Raw genomic sequence first — 8,329 nt, 5'->3', positions numbered from 1 at the left:
AATATGTATTTATCCAAACCAAGCAATATCATGCATCATCTTAGGAAAATCCCAAAACATGATAATGCTTAGTTGAATAAACACTATGCATGCATATTCATCTCCATCATCTCATATCATGCATTGTATTGTAGAATATGGAGAGGTCTAAGGAGATGCATGGGCAGTTGAAGAAAGTAGACTTCTTGTTATACCGTGCTGAGAGGTTGGATCACCTCTGTACTTTGATGCCAAGAGAGGCTCGCGTCAAGTTTGAGAAATCATATGGACGAGTCCTCGACTTGATGAAGATCTGTGTGGATCCAGCATTTCTGAGAGCACTGGTTCACTTCTGGAGTATCGATTTGCACTGCTTCGAGTTCCCCCAGTTTGACCTAGTTCCTACTCTCGAGGAGTACGAACTCATGCTACGATGGCCCAAATCAGCCGGGGTCTATATCTTTCATGACAACCATGTGGCCGTGGAGAGAGTTGCCACTCAGGTCAAATTACCATCACGATCAGCTGCCTTAGTGGGGAACGGCAGTATTAAAGGTTGGAAGCTTGCTATGATTGAGGACCACCTTTCTTCCTTGGCTGGTGAGGGAGATTGGTTAGCTTTCAACAAGACTCTAGCGTTAGCTGTGTTTGGGATGATCCTATTCCCCTTTCACGCTAACACAGTGGACCATGCTGCGATGGACGCTTTCTTCGCTTGGGACGTACACATGAAGAGTCCCGTGCCTGCTATTCTTGCCGACACCTTGCTCTCTGTTCATCTGTCTCAACAGAAGCAAGGAAAAATCATCCGATGCTGCACCTCCTTGCTATATGTGTGGAGCATCACTCATTTCTATGCCTCTAGTCATATGGGGACCTTGCCCGACCCTTTGAGGAGTTTTTCGAAAATTCCCGTACGCCGCCGATATGCTTCTGAGTGGAAGGAAGAGATGGAACAGTGGAGTATCGAGCACTTCACGTGGGTTTGCCCTTGGTTCCGTCCAAGCCATGTATTGATGAGATGCGGCAGTTATCCAAGCATACCATTGATGGGCCTCAGAGGTTGCATAGCCTACTCACCTAGATTGGTTATGAGGCAACTGATGAGGACTCAGACCATTCCTACTATAGAGGAGCTTGGAGGGTTGTGTTTCTCCTTCGATTCCGAGCATCAGAAGGACATGCACGCTGTCATGAGAGCGTGGGAGAGACCAACCTATGAGGGAGATCTCGAGCTTGGAAAGCCTCGGGTATCCGTCTCCATTGATTATGAGGAATGGAGGAGCGAGAGGGGGGTGCCTCAACCATCCACTTCTTGTGCAACCTCAGCAACAAGGAAGGTGTTGCAAGAGCAAGTCGACGCCTTGACCAAGAAACTGGAAATCATGGGAGCTCAGATGAGAGTTCTTGAAGAGAAAAATGAAGAATCCAGTTTTACTATTGATGGTCTTCAAAGGCAATGCAAGAAGAAAGACCACGAGATAGAGCGGCTCAAGGATGAGTGTGCTAACCTCAATGAGGAGGCTACTCGGGCACCCAAAATGCCAAAGGTTGAACCGAGTAGTCAACTCCAAGAAGTCAACATGAAGATAGCACACCTTGAGGCCGAGTATTCAAGGCAGGCACAGTTGATCAAGGATATGCAAGACGATCTGCTTTTGACTCGATCCGATGCGCAACAATGGCGGGAAGTTGTTCAACGACAAGCCGCAAACCTTTCCGACTTCCGCAAAAAGGAAAGGGAAGGGTTGGCACAAATGGCCAAACTCCAAGAGGAGAAGGATCGGGCCGAAGATGAGCTTAATGAGCTGCAGGCCATGATCAACTATCATATACAAAAAGCGAAAGATGCTCAGAAAATCAGTAATAATATGAGCCAAGCGGTCCATACTCAGATTGAAGCAATGGGCCGCCATGTGGAGGAAGCCGAAGATGAATGGAAAAGACATATGAACCCGCCTGTGGGTTTTTACCGGCTTTTCTCTTTTTGTAAAAAGTTGCTTCAAAGCATTGTATAAAAGTTGTACACTTTCTTCAATTAATAAAAATTGTATTTTTGAGATTTATTGCCTTTGCATCTCATTAGTCATTCATTTGCATTTATTTCTCCCGGTAATTTAATAATAAACATTAATAAAAAGAAAGAATTAATCGATGCGTATAATCAAAGAGTGGATCGCACGCCATTTGTTATCAAATGCAAACCAACAACTGCGCTAAGCGAGCACACGACAACTTCGTTGTTGGTAATCAAGACGAACAAAGGGGAAGGTCCGACACCATTAAGGATCACTACTCCAAGGCCTTTTCCCTATGAATCAAATAAGGTTGTGCCATGGATATATGACATCCATTTTTCTGCCAACAGCGATTTCTCTAACATCGCTGGACTTGGGGGCATGACTAGGAGTGGCAGGATCTACACTCCCAATGATCTTCATGATAAAAGCTCCCAAGAATAAAGGAAAGGAAAATAAAGAATCCGAATAGGAAAATCTAGAGACCGCCTTCCAAGCATTGGAAAGTGCCAATGTTGAAACGTTTCCCCAAGAAATGAAGAAGGTAGCCTACATGCTTACCAAGAACGGATACTTGCCCGGACAAGGGCTTGGCAAGGATTCCCAAGGGACTCCAGAGCTACCCATTATCAAAGATAATCCGGGGAAACAAGGGTTAGGATACAACCCTAATAAAGATCAAAGGACGAAGAGGAACCAAGATCCTTCTCGACGTTCTTTAAGCCAGATCTTTAGGAAGGCCGGTTCACAAGCGTCAAGGCCAGTCGTCGTCATCAAGTGTTTTTCTCCTTCCAATAGGGATGTATAGACCCGATGACTATTAGAGATTACTCCTCGGGGACAGCCCGACCCCCGAGCCTCGATAGGGCACATGTTTCCACTATGATTATAATAAAATCATCCTTTATTATTTCTTATTGCTTCTTTTCTTGCTTGCAATAAATCTCTAGACCATATTATTTTTAATCCTGTTTGAATGAACATAAGTGAGGTTAAAATCGTCTTAATAATCAATAAACTCACATCATTTTGTGTGGAAGTGTGCACGATAACTTGGAGCACCTTTTCTTGGCTTCAATAAGTGCCATCATGGATAAAAAGAAATCCTAAAAATATAAAAGAAGCTCGGCAGGAAACCCAAAAAGGGGGCTGCGCAAAAATAAGAGCAAAAGACCCGCTAGGAATCCCACAAAAGGGTGACCTAGGCAAAAATTAGGGTTACAAAATAATGAATAAAAACAAAAGCCCGCTAAGACACCACAAAGGGGTGTTTTAGGCAAAAAGAAAAGGCCATCAAAAAGAAAAAAAAACAGAATAAATCCATGATGGTACCACCAATTGAATTCAACAAAAGGCTCAAGAAAAGCTATCCAAGTTATCAAAGCACAATCGTTAATAACAAAGATGTGCTTAACTTCATAAGTGTTTAAACAAACAAGCCTAAACACTTAAGCCTACCATTGGCCAGCCATTCTTACAAAAACCATTTTCAAAAAAAATAAATCCCCTCTAAAACACAAACTTCAGAACAAAAATATCTTTCCTTTCTTTTCTCTCTTGTCCCAAACGATTTTAGGATAATCTAGTGGAAACATGGAGATATAGTGGTCAATAGGAGGGTTGACACGTCTTCTAAAGGAAGGGAAGAATCACTGGGTTGATGACACCAATCTCGATATAACACGCATCATTCCTCGGTTACAGAAATCGGCAGCGCACAGCCCGTCTGGAGGAATGGCAAAATTCAAACAGAGAAACGCATCGGTTAATTCTTTTGAAAAAATAAATCAAATAGAATTAGGTGCATCATACTGCATACATGCATACAGATGATAGGTGTACTGGAAGATCACTTATTCTCTGTTTATTGAAAAAACAAACAAAAAAAAAAAAAAATCAAAATCAAAATCAAATCAAATCAAATCAAACTTCAGAAACAACAAATGCGCCCGTATCATGTTCAGTACACCCGTACTAAAAATAGGGTTATGAACAAATTTTCAACTCAATACGGGCGTACTGAAATGGATATGGCCGTATTAGCCACAAAGAAATTTTCAAAGACCTCTTCATGAGGCAATTGCATAAAATAGAAAAATAGGAAAAATTGATTGTGTATGGCAGCGGTCAACAAGAAAAAGCCAAAAAATGACAAAAAAGGCAAAAATACAGAAAAAGTCAAAATCCCCAATGGAAGCGCGATCATCCAAGCAAAATATTCAGTCAAAGGACTTGAAACTTCCTCAGTGGAAGATAGCTCTCTGACTCAAGCGCTGAGTGAGGCTAAGCCTGCAGAGGCTTCCTAAATAATACTCTGGGATACATAAGATCCCCAAATCCCCAGTCGCCTACTCAAGAGGCACCCCTACAAAAGGAGCAAAATAAAAAAATATATCAATAAATATTCCCCAAGCGGAATTTGGGCGTACAGCCAACCACTAAACATCAAGATGATTTGCCTAACAGAAGAGGTCAATCAAAAATCAACATCCAGAATCCCCAGCGGATAACAGCCTACACAGAGGCAGCAAAAATCAGAAAATCCAAAAGAGATACCCGAATAAGGATAACCGGGATACTCCACCAACGTCAAAGGACGTCAGCCAATCATAAGGCATCGCTCACATCAGAAAGAGCATCTTCGTGTCTACACCCCAAGGAAACAGAAATTCCTCAATAGGTACCAACTACGCAATGGAAAGTTGGGACACAAGAACCTATGAGTAACTGCACATCCCCTAGACGGATCCCTGCGTTATCCAGCCCTCAGCGGCACCAAAATCAAAAACAAATCGTCGAAGCAGCATCGTGGACTGTGGAGACAAACTTATCTCAAAACCCTGGAGAGGGCAAACTCACCCTGGAGAGGGCAAACTCACCCTGGAGAGGGCAAACTCAGCCACCCTGGAGAGGGCAAACTCACCCTGGAGAGGGCAAACTCACCCTGGAGAGGGCAAACTCACCCTGGAGAGGGCAAACTCAGCCACCCTGGAGAGGGCAAACTCACCCTGGAGAGGGCAAACTCAGCCACCCTGGAGAGGGCAAACTCACCCTGGAGAGGGCAAACTCACCCTGGAGAGGGCAAACTCAGCCACCCTGGAGAGGGCAAACTCACCCTGGAGAGGGCAAACTCAGCCACCCTGGAGAGGGCAAACTCACCCACCCTGGAGAGGGCAAACTCACCCTGGAGAGGGCAAACTCAGCCACCCTGGAGAGGGCAAACTCACCCTGGAGAGGGCAAACTCAGCCACCCTGGAGAGGGCAAACTCACCCTGGAGAGGGCAAACTCACCCTGGAGAGGGCAAACTCAGCCACCCTGGAGAGGGCAAACTCACCCTGGAGAGGGCAAACTCAGTCACCCTGGAGAGGGAAAACTCACCCTGGAGAGGGCAAACTCAGCCACCCTGGAGAGGGCAAACTCACCCTGGAGAGGGCAAACTCAGCCACCCTGGAGAGGGCAAACTCACCCTGGAGAGGGCAAACTCAACACCCTGGAGAGGGCAAACTCAGCCACCCTGGAGAGGGCAAACTCACCCTGGAGAGGGCAAACTCACCCTGGAGAGGGCAAACTCAGCCACCCTGGAGAGGGCAAACTCACCCTGGAGAGGGCAAACTCAGCCACCCTGGAGAGGGCAAACTCACCCTGGAGAGGGCAAGACTCACGCTACCAAAGTGACTAGAAGCGCGGAGGTATGCACCAACCTGGAGAGGCTACTCAACAATTTTCCCACCTGAAGACACTACAAGTCAGAAGGATGGCACATTCCCCGGACAATTGGGTCAACTCCTTTACTTATCAAACGGTACACCAAAAGGCCGTTTGACTAAGTAAAGGGGGGGCAGCTGTAGACCCCTAAAATTGTCCGGGTCGGAAATAAAGCTTGAAGACTCTTGAGGACTGAAGGAAAGTCAGCCAGAAGGACTCATGGAAGGCCCTAGGAGGATTCTCTGTAGGTCTAAAGGTCTTGTAATAGCTCAAAATAAGGAAGTGGAGGGAATGAAGCCCAATACGGCCTCCCAAAAGTTCAGTACGGCCGTATTGAACATTTTGAACTACAATACGGCCGCACTGAACTCAATACGGCCGTATTGAGGTTTCTTGAACTTCAATACGGCCGCACTGAACTCAATACGGCTGTATTGAGGTTTCTTGAACTTCAATACGGCCGCACTGAACTCAATACGGCTGTATTGAGGTTTCTTGAACTTCAATACGGCCGTACTGAATTCAATACGGCCGTATTGTAGTTCAAAAACTCAATACGGGCCATATTGACCCCCAGAGGCCGTATTGCGCCTCATCCCTATAAATATGACGTCAATTGGACGTCATTTGACACTTTTTCACTGAGTTTTAACCCTCTTCTTGAGTATTCTGGGTTTTTTGAGCAGTGCTCTGCCTAGAAATCACTCGGAGAGTTGATCCGACAAAGTTCTCGAGTTCTGAGCTTTTTGCTTGAGTCTCGAACTGAGTCGAAGGGAAATCCTCCGGATTTCCATAGTTAAAATTTTCTAGGAGGGAGCGAGCGGGCTTGTAGAGCGAGGGAACGCCAAAAAGCTTCCTAGTTTTACTTGAATATAAAAGCACGCTTCAAAGGTTTCTTCTTAAGACCTTCCTTTTACTGCTTTCTGTGTGTATATTTAACTGTCATCATGTAGATAGTTAAGTTATAATTGTTTAGAATAAATAGGGGTAATTTAGTAATTTCGCACTATTATTTTTAGAAATAATCTGTCATAGGGAACCCGAAAGGGGCGCTGTGGGGTGCTAACACCTTCCCCACGCGTAATCGACTCCCTTACCCGACTCTGGTTGTCATGGCCGAAGTCGATTTTTGAATCGATTGCCTTAAACTTCTTTTTCCAATGTTTTGAGTAAAACATTGGTGGCGACTCCATGAACTCTTCCTTTTTATGAAAACCGCTAATCCATGGAGGGTCCCGCTTGGGATTAACATGGATTGGTGAGCCTTTTAATAAAATTGCTCGTTTGACAAGGTCTCAGTTTGAGAATAAGTCATTCTAGCAATCCATATTTTTAAACAAATAAAAGAGTCCAACCATCCTTCGCGAATGCCGAAAGCCCGTTTCGGGCCGGTGGCGACAGGGCTTGTCATGGGTGGAAGAACTTCCCAAGGTACTATGGTCATATCACACAACCAACCATTCCTCCACCCAAGACACCCCTTTTAATCTAGTATATGGCACAGACGCTATGATACCAGTTGAGATCAGCGAGCCTTCTACACGTACGGTAGACTTCTCCGAGGAGGAATCTGGACATGGAAGAAAAGTGGACTTAGATTTGATTTTAGAAAAAAGAGAGAAGGCTCGAGTAAACCAGGTGGCTGCTCAGCGAAGAGCAACGTTCAAGTACAACTCTAAAGTCGCTCTGTGGGAATCCATTGAAGGAGATCTCATTTTGAAGCGTGCTCAACTGACTCAAATTAAGAGCAACTTATCACCGAAATGGGTTGGCCCATATCGAATTGACGAGGTGGTAGGAAAAGGTGCTTATCGATTAAAGACGCTCTCGATGGAGGAAAAATACCGAGAACTTGGAATGCCGCAAATTTATGTTTCTATTGTAGCTAATAGTGATTAATTTGTACTCAGTGCACTCTTTTCCTAACTCAGTATTTTTATCCCTATACAAATGTGAAAGGGTTTTTTGTTGAGAAGTTTTTTAACGAGGCACCAATAAGTAATAAAATCATTTCTTCAATTTGACATACATAGTTCGAAGATAAAAAAATTCGTGATTGCTCAGAAAAATTCCGACTGGGCGAGTATAAAAAAACTCTAAGATCAACAAACTCGTGATTTCTCAGAAAAATTATGATTGAGTGAGTATAAATAACTCGAAGACCAACAAACTCGTGATTGCTTAGAAAAATTCTGACTGGGCGAGTATAAATAACTCGAAGATCAACAAACTCGTGATTGCTTAGAAAAATTTTGACTGGGCGAGTCTAAACAACTCGAAGACCAACAAACTCGTGGTTGCTCAGAAAAATTCCGACTGGGCAAGTATAAATTACTTGAAGATCAAAAAACTCGTGATTGCTCGAAAAAATTCTGACTGGGTGAGTATAAATAACTCGAAGCTCAAAAAACTTCGTGATTGCTCAAAAAAATTCTGACTGGGCAAGTATAAATAACTCGAAGATCAACAAAATCGTGATTGCTCGGAAAAATTTTGACTGGGCGAGTCTAAACAACTTGAAGACCAACAAACTCGTGATTGCTCGAAATTTTTTTGACTAGGCGAGTATAAATAACTCGAAGATCAAAAAACTCATGATTGCTTGGAAAAATTCCGAATGGACGAG

Source organism: Cajanus cajan, chromosome 2 (genome assembly GCF_000230855.2).
Source record: "Cajanus cajan strain Asha chromosome 2, NIPB_CcT2T_4, whole genome shotgun sequence".
Taxonomy (NCBI): Eukaryota; Viridiplantae; Streptophyta; class Magnoliopsida; order Fabales; family Fabaceae; genus Cajanus; species Cajanus cajan.
Note: the sequence above shows the minus strand (reverse complement) of the source record.